The sequence below is a fragment of the Macrobrachium rosenbergii genome, chromosome 20 (assembly GCF_040412425.1).
Source record: "Macrobrachium rosenbergii isolate ZJJX-2024 chromosome 20, ASM4041242v1, whole genome shotgun sequence".
Classification (NCBI taxonomy): Eukaryota; Metazoa; Arthropoda; class Malacostraca; order Decapoda; family Palaemonidae; genus Macrobrachium; species Macrobrachium rosenbergii.
In genome coordinates this window covers 18,759,632-18,781,648 of record NC_089760.1, presented here as the reverse complement: position 1 = coordinate 18,781,648, position 22,017 = coordinate 18,759,632, and the positions used below count along the sequence as shown (strand labels likewise).

The window sequence follows — 22,017 nt, the reverse complement described above, 5'->3', positions numbered from 1 at the left end:
ATACTCTACTCTTCCGTCCTCGCATCAGTAAACTGCAATTTATCTTCCATTAAATATCAGTTGAAACCTAGGATGTCCTAGCGAAAACGGATGTGTGATTTATGAAATAAGTAAATTGTTTACTTGTCCTCTTCCAATTAAAAGTATAAAATATTATATATAATATAGATGTGTGTGTGTATATATATATATATATATATATATATATATATATATATATATATATATATATATACTGTACATAAAAAGATTATGTGTATATAAATATATATATATATATATACTGTATATATATTTATATATGTATATATATACTGTATATATATTTATATATGTATATATATATATATATATATATATATATATATATATATATATATATATATATATATATATATACACATATATATACGTGTGAAATTTCAAACTTTAACGTGTCCATGAGTCAAGAACGATATCTTTTATCTGGGAAGATAAATGAAGTGAGGAAAATCTCAAGTGAATGGTATCTAGTCGTAATGTCATTACTCGAAAATAACCGTGAGTAGGAACAAATAACTAAAATTTAAACTCAAGAGAGAGGGAAGGGGAGAAAATAGACAAAGGCAAAGAGAAACTCGTTATATTTTCTGTGAACGAAAAATATGGGAAGTACTGAAATAATTTTACCGAGTAATCAAAATGTAATGTCAACTAGCGAATTATCTACAATATCTTATATTTACAGGGGTTACAAAACATTAAATTCACTTCTTTCTCGTTCTTAACTCTTATATTTGTTCACACGTATTTGAGAAAACTTTAAAATAAGAAAATAATCTACTTCGTCCATTATTTAGGACTCTAACTCAGAAGCAGATGACCCTTTTATATGTGTGTGTGTGTGTGTGTGGGTGGGTGTGTGTAGCTGTGTGTATTATAAAAAACGAAGACTAGTCGAGAATAAGTAGATTCTCTTTAACGGGTAGTATTCCTATTTGATTTTATTAGCTTATATTAACGACTAGATGTCACTGACTTTTGTAGGTCATTCACAAAAAAAAAAAATCATTGGGCGATATGCATTAAATCGTGAAGTCTTTGAAATTCATTTTATTTACAACAGAAATGCAGTATTACAAAGCATTAATATATCAGTGATACGTTAGTTTTAAACATTTTTAACTCTACCACTTTTCTACTTCCTGAGAAGTCCGGCTTTTTAAAAACTGAATAGCAAGTGGCAATGTCATGAATGTTGGTTCAAAGGCGCCATTGTCTTTTATTGTTTAATTTAACTTCAACATTGCTATTTTATATCTAAGAGTATGAGGCAGGGCCTTTTTACATTCCTTTCGATTCAAAATATCCCGCCTTTCATAGAGTGATATGAGATTCATTCTGCGCTGGGAGGTAAAGTATGTTTCACTAATTCCATAACATAACATATCTTAAATGACAATGTTGTCCTCAAAGTTTCAACTGCTTTTCTTTTTTATCAGATTTTTAACTCTCGCTTTCCGCCAGCTATTACGCATGAAATCACGAATATATATATATATATATATATATATATATATATATATATATATATATATATATATATATATATATATATATATGTGTGTGTGTGTGTGTGTGTATGTGTGTATACATACATACTTTATATATGTATATATATATATATATATATATATATATATATATATATATATATATATATATATATATATATATATATATATATATCAAGATACTGGAAAGAATAGTAGAAGGAAGGTTGAGAGAGTTGACAGATATACGTGAGCAGCAGTTTGGGTTTATGAAAAGAAAGAGGACAGTGGATGCTATTTTTATAGTAAGACAAGTCAAAGAGAAGTATTTAGTAGGAAACAAGAAAGTTTACATGTGTTTTGTGGATCTTGAAAAGGTGTATGACAGGTACCAAGAACAGTAGTTTGTTGGTGTTTGAGAAAGAGAGGAGTCCCAGAGAAGTTGGTAAGGTTAGTGAAGATTGTGTATGAAGAGGCAAGAACCTCTGTACTGACAAAATATTGGGAGACTGAGGCATCCCCTGTGGAGGTTGGCCTCCGCCAGGGATCAGCTCTGAGTCCATTTTGTTCCTCGTCGTTGCAGACACTTTGACATCAGAATTATGGAACAATGAAGAACTGTGGGAACTAATGTTTGCTGATGATTTAGTCATTATAGCAGACACAGAAGAACTGCAAGAAATGTTTTTAGCATGGAAAGGAGCTATAGAAAAGAAAGATTGAAAGTGAACACTGGAAAGACAGAGCTAATGATTAGTAGTAAAGAAGGACAAGAAGAAGTAAACATTGAAGTGGAAGATGGTACAGTGCTAAAACAGAACATTGAGTTTAACTACTTGGGATCAATAATAACAGAGGGGAAGGTTCTGAGAAAGCAGTGAGAGAGAGTGAAAGAAGCATGGCAAAAATGGAGAAAAGTAACTGGAGTTGTTTTAGACAAGAAAATGCCGTTAAGGCTCAAAATGAAAGATTTATAAGACAGTTATCAGGCAACTACTATTATATGAGGCAGAAACTTGGGCACTTAAGAGGAAAGAGGAGGGACTGTTGGAAAGAACCAAGATGAGGAAGGTGAGATGGATTGCTGGAATACCACTACTGGAAAGGAGGGAGAGCCAAGATATAAGAATGTGTGGTATATGTAATGTAAAGAAGAAGGATAGGGAAGCTCGTCTGAGATACTATGGCCATGTAATAAGAAGAGGAGGTGGAACCAGTCGAGAGCTAAGAACATGCCAGTGATGGGGAGGAGGCGTGTGGGGCGTCAGCGGATAAGCTGGATGGATGTTGTGAGGAGGGAGATGGGTGAGGTGGGACTGGGGAAGAAGATGCAAGGAATAGAAACAGATGGAGACAGTTGACCTGAGCGGCCGGCCTGCTATACAGTGGGACTAATAAGATCAAAGAAGGATTAATATAGGTCAATAATATAAGATATATATATATATATATATATATATATATATATATATATATATATATATATATATATTTACACATGATAAGGAATGAAATTATCACGAATTCTCCTGTATCATCTCTGGGTAGAGAAGAACCTGAGCTCGTTATGAGTGGTCTCCCAAATAACGAACCTAAGTAAGTTGAGGTCCCTTGCCTGAGGCTGTACTTCATCATCATCATCATTGCCTCTAACTCCGAGTGAAGCAAAGAACTTCTTTGAAATTTCACGTATCTCCTATGCTTTATTTTTCACAAATTTCCGCTCATCTCTAGCCTCCCTTCCCATAATTCCCATACAAATAGGTATGGGTCTTCAAACTCTTCTGGTGCCCACAGGAGTCCCTTGTGCACCATCACATACTATTCTCCCATTGATTGTGCGAAGAAAATGTCTAGGCCACTCGTATCTACCATTCATCGTTATCTCATTTACATGTGGAAATTCCGCAGTTTTCCTTTGGAATCATTTCTAACTCCGTCCTGCCCATCTGACTCCCAATATTCTCCTTAAAGCTTTAGTCCCTAATCGACAAAATCTTTAAGACAGCTTCATTGTCAAGCCATAATTCATGTCCATATATCAGTACTGACCGTACTAAAGATGTATAATCTTACTTAATTTACAATTTCAGTCTAGTTGTTTTTCGAATTTTATGTAACCTGCCCCATGCTTCATTGGCCCCCACCCCGACTTCTTTTTGTCTTTCACTAAATTCCAACTTAAGAGAACCTTTGTTCCTAAATACTTGAAATATTCTACATCATTAATCTTTTCTCCATTTAATGTTATTTCATCCTTTTGTGCATGCTTTATCCTTATTACATCTGTTTTTCTTAAATGTATTTTGAGTTCATTTCTCAAGAAAACATGGTGCTTTCAAAAAATTATAAAATTATAAAAACTGAAAGTACCCCTGATAACTAACTCCGAATCTAATGGATTCACTGAAATGGTCAAAGTCTCGTAATATTCATGAATCTTTGACAAAACCTGAATAATCTTGGGCATGATAAAGGTTGTCATCGAAAATTTGTCATGCATTATATATCTATATATTATCACTCAAGACTCTTGTTCTTACTGCACGTTCTAGAATCTAGAGGTTTCAAGAATTCCTGAATATCTTAATCTTCTTTGATTCCTGTCATTTTATACTTTCTATGGGAAGTATTTGTAGCGATAGCTGATGGTGCAACAACTAGTTTCCTTGAATTATGTTGTAAACTTCATTTAATTCTGTTTTATTCACTACATTGTTAAGAACTAATTATTACCAGCTTTACTTTACTTATGTTACAATCTCATTTCCATTTATTTTGTGTGACCCTAACGGAATGGATATGGATTTTACAGAAAAACAGAACTTTTTTTGTTTTTTTGTTTTATGAGAAATTCACATAAAATATAATATCGGTTATCTTTCGATGTTTACCTACGAGATGGAGCTGCTATCAGTGTACTGTGGTTGCAGCCAATATCAATAAATTTGGTAGTAATGTTTTCCCTATCTGGACCCTAATGGCAAAAATCACAATATTTTACCCATTCAGATAGATTTTCTTCCTAATGGACTCTGGCAATTGGTGGCGACCCTTTCTCAACCACTATGTCCATATCACCTTCTAATAGACGCTATCTTCACCTCTGTACGTTCCCTCAGAAGGGAAAAGAATTTAACGTGATAATTCCTCAAACAATTTTAGTCAGGGTAATTGCTATCATATACCACCCAGTAGAAATCTCACTCTCCCTCCCCATCTGCATAACTAAAATAAATTCGATACGGCCAGGCAAATATTGGCTATTCCATCAGACCCGATCACTCGTCATTCCCTCCCTCATGCCTCCAGTTCTCAAAAGCAAACAAACTCACGCATCAGTCTCGCACATGAAAACTGCAGATTCCTGATTAGTTCGTAAACGAAAGAGTTATTGTAATCAGTCCCGTTTATTCGATAATGAGAACTTCTTTTTCATTGAACCTATTACAACACAAAAACTAACAAACAATGCAATGAGCTTAAAGGAATGCTATCCGTATCATGATCTATAACAGAGGTTTTATTTTTGACTACATATACCATTCAAGTATCCCGATATCAGAATATTATGTAATATTTATGTGTATACAAACACAAGCACACACACACACACACACACACACACACACATATATATATATATATATATATATATATATATATATATATATATATATATATATATATATATATATATACTTATCAATATTTGTATATGTGTATATCGAATATGCATTTTTAACCTAGCCACCCTTATGGGTGCCGGTCCCAAGCCCGGATAAATAGGGAGGGTTGGTGTCAGGAAGGGCATCCGGCCGTAAAAATCTGTGCCAAAACCTGGAATGAGCCGAAATATGGAAAGAGGTAATGCTAGGGCGTACTCCGTAAACGACGCACAGAGACATCGCCCTAACTCTGTGATAAGGCGAGGGCTACTGCATCAGGAGCGGGTGCAGCTAAAGAAGCAAGCTCACACGGCGACCCCATATAAAAATTTGAACAAGCTGGGAAGAAGAAGAAGAATATCGAATATGCATTTTTTCAATTCTTTGAGTTATCTGCACCGACGGTGATTTTATCATTGATTTCTTGTTTCAGCAAAGTATCAAGTGTGTCTCTCACCGGTGAATTCAAGGTGTATGGTGAGAGATACACCCTTAATAATTCGCTGAAACAGGAAGACAATGATAAAATCACCGTCGATGCAGATAACAAAAAAAATTGAAAAGACGCATATCCGACACTTTGCCAAAAAAGGGACGATACATGTGATAGACTCTATTTCTTTATATCATTGCGCTCTCTCTAAAGATATGGAACAGATGATACAACTCATAACTAAATATAATACATAAACGTTCTTTTTCCAGACTTAGGACATATGTGCGACTTCGACTGCACCGGGTGATATATTTTCAGATCAGACTAAAGTCATTTTAGAAGAGATATCTTTTAGAACTGTGATTTACCATAACGTTCTTCTAGTCCTCGCATATTTTAAGAAAAATATTTCTCCCGATCTGTGGTAAAATGGTTTGGTACAATACAGGGTCTTGTAGAATGAAACACTGGTTACACTAAAAAATGAAGCAGGAGGGTATGTTCCTTTTCAGTCTTTGTTTTCAAGTGAAAAATAAATTATTTAAAATAAATCGTCAGTGGAAATTAGACTATTTTGGTAGCAATTTTTTTTTTAGTGCACCCGGCAAAAACGAACACTTCCAAAAAATTGTAGGTGTATATCTACTGTGTTGATATAAAAGAAACACCCACACATACAAACACAAACACTTACACGAACAAACACACCGCATTACAGTATTGCAGCAGTTACCTTGAATTTACATATAAATGAATCTACTTATTTCCTCACTCTCTAATACCTTTTATTGTTGAAACACTCAACAGAAAATTTCCAAGGTTCTAAGCATATATCTGATCTTCATAAATAAATAAATAAATATATAATATATATATATATATATATATATATGTGTGTGTGTATATATATATATATATATATATATATATATATATATATATATATATATATATACAGAGAGAGAGAGAGAGAGAGAGAGAGAGAGAGAGAGAGAGAGAGAGAGAGAGAGATTTAATTAATAGTCCCATTGTAATTGAAAGTCTCCAGTTAATGCTACAGCGGAATAAGCCTAAGATCTCAACTAGACTTGATGAGATTGTAACCCCCCACCCCCAACTCTCTCCCTCTCAAACACACACACACACACGCGCCTTTCTTCTTACACAACGATAATTCAGATACAGGTTAAGATAACTTTATTGGAAGCTCTTTTATCTGATGAATACTCATTAGCTCACAGTGGGAGATGTAGTTTGATTTCCTGTTTCCTGTATTACAGAGGTACTTGAAATATATAGCACAACGGTCAGACTTTTCTATCATATTCTTAGTTTTTAAGTCCTCTTAATTATTCTCTGTTTTAGGGCAACTTTTCTCACGTTTGCCCGCATGTTTTTAATCAATAAAATTGTCATACCACAGAAAATACTTTTTCAGTTTACTGTATCATAAAAGAATGTTGTTCAAGAGGCTTAGTTTCGGTTTAAGCAGTATAATAATTATCATTCCACGTTTTTCTCAAATTATTCATGAACAATCTTGACTCTATTGGCATTCTCAGGGGGCTCAATCCCAATTTTATCAAAACACGAGTTTGCCATCATATCATGATGTAAATTCAGCGTCATTAGTACAGTGGACAAACCTAAAGGTAATTATTATCAGTGATGTTATAAAAAGGCAGAAGCGAAATTTTCTTGATTGGGATCATTACTTATAATGTTTTGGCTATTATTATATTACTGTTCCTTAGAAGTTGCTTTTCCTTATCAACAGTTTGCTTTAAAGTGTTTCAATTCCTGCTAAGGACCAAATGTTTTTGTAATTTTACAAGTAGTAGTTCTTTCTTTTTTTCCTAACAAAAATTCTTCCATTGCATTTGTTTCATATTTCAAAGTGTTCAATGTAACATTTCACCAGATAGCAGAAAGTTCCAAAAGTTGGTGAGATGTCGTGTAGGGAAATGAGTGATTAACACTTTTCCATACGAATCAAAGGAGCTCGTTCATTGTAATCTGACAGCAAATCTTAATCTAGGCATCATGGCTTCAAAGCCAATCATTTATACCTTTATAGTGAATATTGTGTAAACATTATCTATGAGGATGCAGATCTCTGTTTCGTGGCTAGGTACGCCATCTCATCTGTCCATCATCTGCGTTCAGGCAATTTTTGAGTAACAGTCTGTACATGGGAAGTTCATCAGGTCAAAACGAATAATTGAATTCACCGTAAATACTCTTATTTAACGTATGGATTACTAGGGTTTCAAAAATAAATGGAACTTAAATTCGTACTACCCACTGGTATACAGTTAGTTTAAAAATCTGATTCTCAAGGGGTAAGAAAAGGTAGCACCTACAGCCTTCGGAATCATGCTTTTGATATAAAACATTAGTGACTGGAGGACGCGAAGTCGTTTGTATTTCAACCTACAGTCGTAGCAGCAGAAATTGGCGACATTGACGACAGAAATCCTTGACTTACACAATAAAAGCAAGTTTCACAATAAAAGCAAGTTTCATCTTTCGTTTTAGCTTTCTGTAAAAGAAAACTATTGAGATGGCTATTTTTTTTCTGTCCGCCCTCAGATCTTAAAAACTACTGAGGCTAGAGGGCTGCAAATTGGTATGTTGATAATCCAAACTCCAATCATCAAACATACCAAATTGCAGCCCTCTAGCCTCCTCAGTAATTTTCATTTTATTTTAGGTTAAAGTTAGCCATGATCGTCCGTCTGGCACCGCTATAGGTGCCAACAACACAGGCCACCACGGGCCGTGGCTGAAAATTTCATGGGCCGCGGCTGACAGTTTCATACAGCATTATACGATGTACAGAAAACTCGACTGCGCCGAAGAAACTTCGGCGCATTTTTTACTTGTTATTGTTACCTTGTTTCCTTGATTCCAAGGGGGAATTACAATACAATACGATAGATAAATAATTCACTTGGTCCATGAAAAGATAAGCTTTCGGTGTCTCAGTCCGTGGTATTATTGAACAGACGAATACCCTGACTTGACGAATTTGATTTTCGAAGAAAATAAAGTAATATGTGCATTTTTTATATATCGTGGTCAAATGCTATTTTTGAAACTGTTTGAATCAAGGATAACTCATTTTTAAATGTTACTTTTCATTTTTTGGAAATAATTAAGGCACCCAAGCAAAGGGTAAATTAGAAAAGAGATTTTTGGAAAGAAAAATCCATAAAATAATTCATATATTTTTTTCATGCATTTGAACTCTCAGCTCAAAAAATCCTACTTATAGAACTACATATTAACTATTTCCTTCATTGAATAAGAGTTCTTAGTTTTATTTTGGTTTTTATTTACCCTTAACATCATCATTATTCAAATCTGAAGTAAGTAAGCAATGCATTATAAATAAGCAAATGATTACCGATGCTAGGATATACATTTATGAAATGATTCATATCCTTTTTTATCAGTATTATTTGCGATATTTTGTCACGGTGAAAGGTACAGTTTCTTGCTTTTCACCCTGTTTGATACATTATCTTCTGGAGACGATTTAACCAGGAATCCTTGTTCCCATTTTAAACAGAATCTCATGAATATCATTTCATCTGAATTCCTTTCAACTTCACTTTGTCTAATATACATTGCATTCTACGTGGATGTAAATTCTCTGATCTGTCCTTCACACAACGTATAGCATTTTCATATATTTGCTGTGATGACCTTCGCTGGATATTTCCATGCGCATTTTTATAGAGACCACTGGAATATTATTCTGTCTGACAATAAAAATTTTACTGAGCATTCTCGTCATTAGTGTCATAGATATTGTTTAATTACAGCAATAATTTTCTAATTTCTTGTGTATTATGTCTGGAGCATCAAAAGGCTTATTGTGTATTGTTTGTAAGTTTCAGATCTTGACACCCATGTAATTATCAGTATCCAATAAATTATTTTTTATATCTTTTCCTTTGGACATTATGATTTCTTGTTCCTGAGCCATTACATATAGCAAATACACTTTTATCTACCCCAGTGCTCATCCAAACCATTAACACTTTCCCCAGCACGCAATCCGATGTAGTCTCTCTCTCTCTCTCTCTCTCTCTTGTTCCTTTATCCGGTTAATATGGTACTGCTCTACTTGAACCAATTTATACATACATGCATACATATATACAATGTATATATATACATATATACATATATATATATATGTATATATATATTTATATATATATATATATATATATATATATATATATATATGTGTGTGTGTGTGTGTGTGTGTGTGTGTGTGTGTGTTTGCTCGTATACGTCGGTATGTTCCTCTAAAGTGTTTGAGTTCATGAAAATAAATAAATGAATGTAACAGGTAGTAAAAAAATAATAATTTATTTCTTTCTCTTTCTCTCCCTAGCTCTCTCTTTTAGATGTTTCATCTATTCACAATTATTAATTCTCTCACTGCCCAGAATATGTCACCTTTTACTAAATTTTCTTCAATTCCTTGCGTGGCTGAAGACCCGTTATATTTTACCTTCAACATTAACCCCGTTTTCTTTTATTTTTTTTTAATTATGCTTTGTCCAGCTTTGTTAACTTTGGTCTTTATGTTCTACCACTCTATCGGATTTCAGGAAAGAAGCGATACATAATTTGTTTTTTATCTTCCGTCTCGTTAAGTTAAGTATACCTTAGTTTTCACCAAGCTGATTAACAGCTCTTAGGGCTGGCCTGAAGGATTAGACTTATTTTACGTGGCTAAGATGACCCGTGTGCACTAAGCAATTCATATTTACCTTGTAAATTCTGGTCCAAAAATCTCTATATTATTTTATCAAAGGTTATCTGAAAATCCTAGTGGAAGAGTTTTCAATTCAATTTTTAAGGTAAATTTTGTTACAATTTTTTTCGTAGGAATGTTTGCTATACATAAGCCTCAAATGCAATAATTCTCTCTCTGTCTCTCTCTCTCTCTCTCTCTCTCTCTCTCTCTCTCTCTCTCTCTCTCTCTCTCGCTGACCGAAATCATTTACGCGGAAATGTGCTGTACTTCTCGTTCTTGTAAAGGAAACTGTTACACCGGTGAACACGTACCAGCTGAATAATACCAGACACTGAAGTCAAAACTTTCCTTCATAGACCAAATGAATTCTAATCGTCTAGAAGTGAAACTGCATTGCCGTGAGCTACAAAAAATGAACTGAGTTTGATTCCGTGAATATCGTATGCTGCTGCCAATGGAGTCGAATTTAGTTTGATATTACGGAGAATTCGCGGTTAAATTATCATGTCTGTAGGATGAGATAAAAACAACTTCCTACACTACGACTACAAACGTTTTATATCGAATGCAGAACTTCAAAGGCTTTTGTAAGTCAGCTTGCATAACGCTTTTGAGAAAAAGAATATCAAAGGCGCGGTATATCCTTATGCTATCGTCTTTGGCTAGTACTAACATTTTTTTTATTCTGAAAACTCTGTAGATAGAGAGAATAACTTATTCTGCTATTGTAGATATTCTGACATAAACCCTCTGTTCAGAAGTGGTATTCTGTTCTTAAAGAGAATATTATTCGTAATATAATATATATATATATATATATATATATATATATATATATATATATTAATTATATATATATGTGTGTGTGCTTTTATCTGAAAACGTGGGTGTGTGTCCGTAAACCTTTTAGGTGATGTCGTTTCTGCCCAGCGAACTAGGAAGAGATTGCTGTATTAATAACTTAAAACACTCAAGATATACTTTATAAAAAAATAAGCCATCTTATTACACAGGATACTTGATGACAATATCTTTCATTCTGCACATGAAAACGAAGAGAAAGGGGAACGCATACGCTCCCTTTCACTTTTTTGGTGCAACAAGTTGTTCTCTCAGCTACTCTACTAAATCGTACCAAAGCGTTTTAGAATAATTTCTCAGAGAAGGCTGCCGTTGGATAAACAACAACTAGAAAATAATATAAAGTCTAGCGTACGTATAAAAGTTTCTCAACTACAAATGATTTCAGTCTGTCGTGAAAATGCACCGCCTGATACAGCTCAAATCGTTTTGGCCTGCGCCGGGAAAAAAGATGTTTTTTATGACCTTCAATTTTATAGAACGTAATGATGTAAAAGGACTGATTGCCAGTGGGTAACATTTTCAGTTGGATAAATACGTTTATTGCTGCAACTACAAATGAACTATTCATACATATCATGTTACTAAAACTTTGTTAATTTGAAATGTAACGCTATCAAAATTTTAGCGAATGGCTAAACCCATAAAACTTTATTTGGTAAAGACTTCAGATATTTTTTATTCTGTTAACAGGTTTACATTCCATTATTTCACGATTAATTGGCGTATAATTATGCTGCAGGAAGAAACGCATGATTTTAAAATGTTGCTGTATTATTCCTGCCTGATGGTAACTGTAAAATTTCCCTTTTGAAATTTTTTATGACCCGAATTCTTACGACAAAACACTTGGACGCAAAATTCGTCAAAAGGGTTCAGTTTTCTTAGAAACAGTTAGATGTTCCTTCAATGAATTTCTTCAAATTAACACTTTGTCCTACCTGTCTGGGATTTGTTTTCCAGGTGTGTAATTGTACAGGTTGCTCTTAGTTATCTCAAAAATTACTTCTCCAACTTATAGAAAAGCTTAGGGGAGTGTGCAATTGCAGTATAAATATAAAAGGCTTAAAGAGTTAGGTCTTTACTGCATGTATGCCTGTATTTATATATATATATATATATATATATATATATATATATATATATATATATATATATATATATATAATATATATATATATATATATATAAATTATATATATATATATATATATATATATATATATATATATATATATATATATATATATATATATATATATATATATCTGGATATGTATACATATATATTTACATATATACATATTTACCAATATATACATACATATGTATGTATTGGTGCATGTGCTTCTGTGGGTATATATACATTCATATGTGTGTGTGTGTGTGTGTGTTAAATAAAATTAAAAGGCTTATAAAACTAAATTATCACATATACAAATGCATGTTTCGATCGACATTACTTCAACCATGACCACTGTGTAATGTGGAAAAAGGTAAGTGATTCGAGTATTTATATACAATACCCAAGTGTGGAATAAAGCTTCGTTCTGCTTTGATCCTCATCCGCTCGCATCAGTTTTGACTAACCTGAGGGCCGGACCGTTTGAGCACTTACATTGCTAATAGGTCTTAGAATTAAAACGCCATTTTTGTTGAATATAGCCGCTGATAGAGTCATATTCTCAATCTGATTCCTTAATTTCCCTTCACTTCGAACTGCTCTTGCGAGACAGCATGGCCTCGCTCCAGTTCCGCACAGAGTGAAAAACAATATCGACGAACTCTCCGAGCCATAAGTGGGTAACCGGATTGAAGGTATACAGCGACTTCTGAGCTTTTGTCAATATCAGAAAAATGACATATTTTAAATCAACATGTATTTTTCATAACTAGCAAAGCTACGGTCTTAACATAAGGGAAAATACTGCGGCAGGCGCTAGAGATTTTTCCCTTACGTTAAGACCACAGGTTTGTTCTGTATGTGAACAATTATATTTTCGTATTAAAGACTTACAGTATTTGTTCGTTATTCGACAGCCTTCTATAGTATACTTTGTTCTTTTTGCTGATAGCCTTGGCAACAGTATACGCTGGATAGAGTAATTACATCAGATGTGACCACGTGAGCATATCCTAGACGCTTTGAGAAACAAATTGCAGCCAACCATGGACATTACTGGGATATCCTAAAAACTTAAAAAAATTAATGAACGAAATGGTAAAAGATGGCTTCCTATATTTCCTTCTCTAATGATCTAAAGGTTAGGAAAGGCAATTTTCCATCTTTCCTTCTTTCATTTTTTAATATAATAATGGGAGCCAACTTATTCAGTCTATTGAAACGAGACACTGAAACAGCCCCGCCAGCCCCCACCCCGCAACACCCATCATTCCTGAACACATCTAGGCCAGATCAAGTAAAATTACTTAACCTTTCCGTTACTAAATTTTTTTATTAGTAACTTTCCTACACTAAATTTCGGTTGTAGTATGAACAACCGCCTCTCAACCCCATTAGCGAAACTTTGTATAGAATATTTCGAAAGGTCTTCATTTGTTGAATATACGTGCCAATATATTTTGTGCAATATCTTATGTTTCAAGGGTTATGGCTAGGATTATAGTAATTTAAAGAACCTACGGATAATGACAATTTGACTACCTTAAAAACATGTAAATGCAAAACCAGACGCACACACAGACAGACAGACAGACAGACACAAAAAGTAAAATAAATATAGTTTACTGTTATCAATAATTCTGGAATTTTCTAGAGCTGCCTCGTCTTCCTACATAAATCCTTCCCATCTGTCACGATAAATGTTCGCCACATTTCTCAGTGAATCTTCCCTAACTTCCAATACAAATCCCCATATTTCAAAGTAAATTTTCTCCCATTTATCTTAATCGTTCAGGCTATGTTACAGTTTAATTCTGCAAAATCATTTCCTTTATAAATCTGAAGTACAATACGTAGATGATATTTCAGAATGTTTCAAAACAGTTCTCAATCACTGTTCAAATCTGAAACTTTTTCTATGTGCATTTTGCGTGAATTTTCTCTCATCCTGATTTTTCTGATGGTAATGTTGCATAAACTGCACAAATGAGCTTATATATACATTCTTTATCATAATAACTTTCATGTTTAAAAAGGAACTGTAAAGATGGATGATAATCAACAATTACTTTATTGATTTTCAATTTCATTTATCGGTGCTTGTATGATCTTTTTGTCTGTCTACGGTTCTTAAACCATTGGCCCTAAGCACGCCAACATTTTACATGTAATGAAAGTAATTTCCTTTCATATATTACTTGAGAAAGGGAGAGAAAGCGTGGTATCAATATTATCAGTAGCATAGTGAGCCAAGTGCTAACATCACTCATGCTGGAGTAGCATGTACAGATATGAATCCCACCGCGGTAGGAAAGAGTTTGTTCATTAAATTTTGTATCTCATCTGGATGAAAGCTTACAGCAATAAACTTATCAAAAGATACGAGCAAATCGAAGATTAAAATGGTCATGCATTATATGTGTGTATCTTACATGCGTTGGTTGTACAGTATATAGGCACCCGAAGGCCAAAGTGTTGTCAGAGAGCAACTGCATGATTCAAATACTTTATCAGGATCATTATTGTATACGGTTTACTGTCTCGTTCTGTACACTGATTTTAGGGAACATCATGTCCTTTCCATAAAAAAACTACCGCAATGCTGCTATGCGCTTTCCAATATTTATTTCTGTTAAATTTATCAAGAATCCATCATTTACGTGTCTGAGATCGATGTGCCGATTTATGTGCTTTTGGTCAACGGAGAAATGAGGGACGGGATGTCGAGTGATCGGTGCTGATGGAATAACCAATATTTGCCTCATCGCATTGAATTTGTTTTGATTATTCGGACGGAGGAGGAGATTGCGATTTCCGATAAGTGATATTCGAGAGCTGTTATCTTGACGGGTGGATATATGATATGTATTTTTTTTGTATGAGTGAGACGGATTCAAGAGTGTATTTACCCCTAAGTATTACTGATGTTGCGGACAGAGAGAACTGCCCTTAATTTAAGTTCCTCGTTGGACGAGTCGGTAGAGTTCTCGGCTAGCACTCTGCTAGGCCCGAGTTCGAGTCTCCGGCCGGCCAATGAAGAATTAGAGGAATTTATTTCTGGTGATAGAAATTCATTTCTCGGTATAATGTGGTTCGGATTCCACAATAAACTGTAGGTCCCGTTGCTAGGTAACCAATTGGTTCTTAGCCACGTAAAATAAGTCTAATCCTTCTGGCCAGCCCTAGGAGAGCTGTTAATCAGCTCAGTGGTCTGGTTAAACTATGGTATACTGAACTTTAACTACATATCAAGGAGTTCGCTGAAAACATTTTTAAAAAATACCTACGGTTATGAAACAAGTATTTTGAGATGGGGTAGGTGATTACTAGTTAGAGCATAAGCGGGACGATTTTATGTACACCACAGTTAAAGAAGAGTCATAGTTTTAAAACCAGTAAAAGTACTGAGTTCCTGAAAACTCTTACATAACGCAATCAATTATTCTATCAGCCTTACAAATAAAAAAAAGAATCTATTTTATCATTTCAGGCAGAATCTACATGAAAACTAAAGAAGTCATTAAGTGATAAATGAAATGAAAATTAAGCATGTGGAATGAAATTTTTAAAAAAAACATATCACAATGAGTGCCTGAAAGACTCAATGGACGCCACGACACAAGGTAAAAAACTAATATTTGTGGCACCATCTTCTAAGCCTCGAAAATATTACATAAAATGAGTAAGCTGGTAAAGATTCAAGGATGATGAATCCGTGCCCAAGCTCATAAGATTAAATAACATGACTTGATTACGATAATAAAGAAGCTAATCATAAATTTTGCTTTACTGGGCATACACCTGCGACTAGATTCTTGTAAAAGAAAAATACATGGTCTATTTGACATATACTGTGGGAATGTATATTAAATTATCTAAAATCTTATACTTAAATACAGTCGCGAGTATTCAGTTTGAATTTCAACACCAACATTTATATCAATCCTCTGAACGGTGTAGAAGAAGTCTGTAGATGATGTAAGTTTTATTGGAGCAGATGCGATTAGAAAGAAATTACTATCCACGCTGTTCTAAACAGAAATTACTTTTGAGTACATTAAAAAATATACTGTTCAGTACCTTTGTTTCTGACGTTTATGGAAGCCGTGGGCAATTTAATCTGAGCTGATGAGTTGCCAGATTTCCTCGAAAAATTATCATATAATATGTGACCATCATACTTGATGGAAATTGTAATGTTGTCTCGTAAATTGTCGCAAATTTAGTTAAGTGCATCTTGAAAGAAATCGTCAGTAACCAAATGTCCCATCCATCACTTAGGTTTTGGCAGCTACTGTTATCATTAACATTATTTCAAAAGCTATATGTTTTTTTATGAATAAACAAGAGAGCCTTGACTTTCCCGAGCAAGCTTCCAATATGCGAAAAATAAAAGACCAGCAATGTAGAAGAAAAAGGGAATAGAACTACACATGGATAAAACAATACAATATTTAATTTTTATTATACATATATACATATACAAATATATGTATGTTTGTATATTATATATAAATATATATATATATGTGTATATATATATATATGTGTGTGTGTGTGTGTGTGTGTGTGTGTGTGTGTGTGTGTGTGTGTGCGTAGACAACCACAGGATAGGTGATTTGATTTTCACCTTCCCTGTAGTTGTCTACGTACATAATATTATTTGTCACGTGCAGTCTGGTGACTTACTGATATGATATATATATATATATATATATATATATATATATATATATATATATATATATATATATATATATATATATATATATATATATATATATATATATATATATATATATATATATATATATAAGTAACTGAACTATCAGTGTGTCAGGAACAGCTGTACTATTATTACTCTGAGTCTTCCCCTTATTAGGTCAAAGGACTTAATGTTGAAAAAATATTAAAGAACAAATAATGGTAAAACGAAATTTTTACACATAAAATAACAATAGACAAGACACAACGTATAAACACTACAATAGATTCGTGTACAAACATAAATACAAAATTAAACAATAATTAGGTAAATTATTAGTTAAAAGGAAGGTGACTGGTTATACAATGTAATCGGTGAAGGAACCCAGATTTAATGTAATAAACAGTAACCGTTTGAAGACAAAAAGCATAGCGTGAATCAGCCTTCGAAGGATCCACTCAATTTTTTTTTTTTTTTATAAAAAAAAAAAAACGTTTACTGATCGCATTGTGCCATTAATGATTTCTTTTCAACCTGAGCAATAACGATCATTTTTCTAGCTGATAAATAACGTCACCAAGCAGATGAAAACTGATGAACGGCTGCGGACCGTTTTTGGTATTACCTTTCCTACCGTCAGGTAGCAGTGCCTGTTAGAGGCGGGATGGCTCTCACTATGAAGAACCACGTTGATTATAACGACAGAGTAATAACATTGCTTGGCCATCACATACAAGCGCACACAAACACACACATATACATACACACACATATATAAATCTATATATATATATATATATATATATATATATATATATATATATATATATATATATATATATATATAACTAGAACTGTCCTCACGCATCACTGTTAAAGATTTTTAAAACCTGTTAACACACACGATAGCTTCCCGGCGTACCTACCGCCAAGAATTTTTAATTGGAAGCCAGAAATAGCATCACTGTGAAGGCTGTATCACATTCGTTTAACAAACTGCATTTTTTTAGCGGCATTTCCGGGAGCATTGTTTCGCAAGTTTTGAAAACACGTTGAGCAAAATAAGATTTTTTTTTCCTGCCAGGCTCTGTGTCTTGTAAACAAACCGTCGATTGAAAAGGCTAGCAAAGTCATTTCTTTTTATTCTAGAGCTTAGGAAAATACTTAGAATCTTTAAATAAGGACTGCCATATGAATAATTTTAACATCTGGAATAAAATTGTTCTTAAGAGAAGGCCGCAACAGTAAAATATCTGCCCAATTAATAAGCATAGGTCCAGCGTTTGCTTGGCCAAAGCCGCTATACAAGAGCGAAATTTCATACAACAAGCAGCATTTCCCTCCACGCCTGATCAACATTCACTTTCGTTGAGCAAACGCCGATTCAATTTCACCAATCACTGTTTGACCAAATGGACTTTGCTGGTTGAAACTGCTAACGAAAACGTACAAAAAATGAGGGGGCGGGTAACTATTGTATGCGTTTGTCTACATTCGGACAAGGCTTGAACTCGAGACTGTCGCACGCATTTATCCTTATATCCGTAGTTTTTCCCACTTTTCTTACAACAATATCACTAAATTTTATCTTAGAGTACTTACCTACTGGGCTGGCTTATAAATAATTCCCTACTCTGCCGACTATATAAAATTTTATGAGAACGTCTCATTCTAGCCTGCTTGAAATACTTTAAAATAACTTTCTCAGTTTAAATATAATTCAACATCAAGGCTTTATAAGTGCGTATCTGCTCATAAATGACTTCATTTTGCATCAGTAGTTACTACTGTATTTCGGACAGTAAGTAAACTAGGCTTCTCATCCTCGACCTTGTTTAAAAAAAAAAAAAATTATACTTTTTCATGATATATTACTTGGTTGTTATCATTCCAACTCATCTTACCGTCATATCAATAGTAGCCTAATAATGAATAGAACACGAACTTTAGTTAGTAAACTTCCCAAAATGGTAGCTTGAACTGAATTTCCCCTTATGTTTGTCTGCTGCGTGAGTTTGAAGTAAGTTTCCTCGTGGGTTCGTCTGAAGCGTGGTTTCAACTGGTTTGTTTAGATCGACTGGTGGATGGCTTATCCACAGCTTGCTGATAAGCAGCTGACTGTACTTGGTACCGTGCATTGCAATAGATTTCGCGAGCAGCTCTTGGAAATAGGCTGATGGCAATTCTGCTTACAACGTGAAACAGTTAAATAAGGACTGCCATAAGAAAGTCATTGTAACTTATACAGAACAATATTGTTTTGAAAAGGACAAAACGATAAAAATAACTGCTGAATCAATGCTTATGAGTCTAGCGTTTGCTAAGCCGAGATTCTTTTCCTTGCTGTTACCATCCTTGAAAATGGCATGATTATGCGATAAATTTTACCATGGAGAAATTATTTTTATATTTTCCAAATTACTTTTTACTTAGAATAAGGTCTAAATCATATAGCATCTTAGGAAATGAGCAGTCTGCGGGTACAGGTCTAGCCCTGGCTACCAAACTTCATTTTCTTGCTATTACCAGTCTGAGATGTATCGAATGATGAAAACAAGAGTTAAGCCAGGTTTTTGTTAAATATATGAAAATTCAGTATATGTATTTTTACTCTGAATCGAATAATAGAAGTTGTCTCCTATGGTTCGTTACGTCATCCTGAAATACTTTCACCATGTGTGAAGTTTCGTTGAGAAACCACATTTGATAACATGCACTTTGTTAAACAACTCTAACGCTGCCTATACTTCTAAAACTGAAAAACTGATGCCATAAACAGTATCCGACAGGCCTACCTACCTACTGCAAAAAAGTTCTTAACGACTGACAAAATACAACAGATGTCAGAGATGAGACCAGTTAACAAAAGCAGTAACCTATAGTCCTATAGGCCTACTCATTACCAAGCCTTTTCAGCAACAAGCAAGATTGACTTTGCATTATGCGGAAACTTATATAGGATTAATGGTGTTCTGAATTCAAAACTGGAATCGCCACTGCTCTTATGTGCCATAAGAATATGTTGAACATACCAAAAGTGGTGACAAAAGCATATCTACGGCTAACAGGACATTGATGAATGCACAAAATTATGGTAAAATAAAATTCAGCATAATTTGCTAACCTGTGAGATGCTATTCCATTTTCTCTTGGAGAATTCCTGCTTCCATTTCTGCAACTATAGGCTGCACAACGTACCACTATAATAAAGACAATAATCGAAAATATCGGAGCACACACCAAGCGACTGTTCAAGTTCCGCGGTTCCCGGGCGTTTGTCTAAGATGGTCGCAGTGTTGCCAACTCAATTGACTACTTGTATGCCAGACCCGAGAATGGTATCCGTTAGATTTACGCTAGTTTATCTGCCTGCTCTCACTTCTGTTATATTTTCATTTCAAAAAAGAAATATATATATATATATATATATATATATATATATATATATATATATATATATATATATATATATATATGTGTGTGTGTGTGTGAGAGAGAGAGAGAGAAAGCGAGTTATGTATAGCCCATAGGTCTAGGCTATGCATGATGGAACCATAGACCACATTCAGCCTAGATCTATTATCGATTATCAGTGAACTTTAAATAACAGTCCTATAGTCACTTGGTTTTAGTAGTGGATTCCTACTGATGTTAAGATTTAAGAAGGAATTCCTTTAGAGTTGCATTACTTTTTAATAACGGAGATCACTAATAATCGCTAATAACCTTTAGGAATCAAGGTAACTGCCACTAACGAACACTACTGAAAGACTGCCGGTTGACGAAATATACTGTAAATCTGTATCATTACCTACAACTTACAATTATTCCCGTATGATTCTTCGTTGCCGATGCAATATTCATGCATGGTCTCTGTCCAAACTGAAAACCATGGAGACAGTGAAGAATGAGACTTGTGGTAATTCATGTATCCACGCAGACACTAATCTTATTCAGTCGAAAAAAAAAAGAAATATCTCGTTCAATTCCTCTTAGCTTGTCATTCGGACTTCTTTCCATGTTCAAAATTGGAAGGTGGGGAGGGATGGGGGTTCATTCCAGGGGCTTGTGCCAGGTAGGTTAAGTATAGGACCTGAGCAATGATGGTCCAATCGACAGTGTAAAAAAAAAAAAAACTATATGATATATTTAGAACGATATTAGAATTATTAGATGGTATATTCGTATGAATACGCTAGAAATTCGCTAAGAAATTATTCTTCTACTCTAGATTTTACGCTAGGCGGTAGGAGCCAAATTTTTGCGCTAGTTCCGAAGGCAATTCTATAGATCTAGCGTGAAATGCGCCACATTGGCAACACTGGCATCCTGGGCGCAAGGCTCTGCAGCTGCAAAGCAGCGCCGCCGTGGTGGCAGGACACCAAACTACGTAGTACTATTTCCTCGATGATTAAATCCAATCTCGGAAGTTTCATAGCTTAGTTGAAGGGCGTTGATATTGAAAAGAAATTTGCTTACGACTAAACACATACGTATAGGATGAGATGAACAGGATGTGGAGAAGAGGAAATTAGATTTAAATCTTAATTATTAAGATAAAAAGTCCACTGGATATTCCCTTACACCTATTTGCATTTCGAAAATTATTCCAACATAATTGTGCACCAACAGCTCTCATACAAAAGAAATATATATACATATATATATTATATATATATATATATATATATATATATATATATATATATATATATATATATATATATATATATATATTATATATTATGATCTCGCCTCTCGAGATCGACAGGTTCTAAACAGAAACAAGCAATTGGGCTGTAATGACTGACGAGAGGTGACAAAGGAGGGAGGAGCAGAACAAATACAAAAAGTTACCTTAAAATTCATTTATTTACAAAATTGTACAAGTGAGTCAGGTCCAGGAAAAAAA

At 34.0% G+C, this 22,017-nt stretch overlaps 1 long non-coding RNA gene across 1 annotated transcript in view; it reads right to left on the bottom strand.

Annotated features, from left to right (window-relative positions):
• Positions 1–20,368, bottom strand: part of LOC136848917 (uncharacterized) — a 220,222-nt gene extending 199,854 nt beyond the window's left edge. Inside the window, exon 1 of the long non-coding RNA XR_010856179.1 lies at positions 20,230–20,368. This is a non-coding gene — a long non-coding RNA (uncharacterized lncRNA). The remainder of the gene's footprint in view (positions 1–20,229) is intronic.
• Between the last annotated feature and the right edge of the window lie 1,649 nt (positions 20,369–22,017).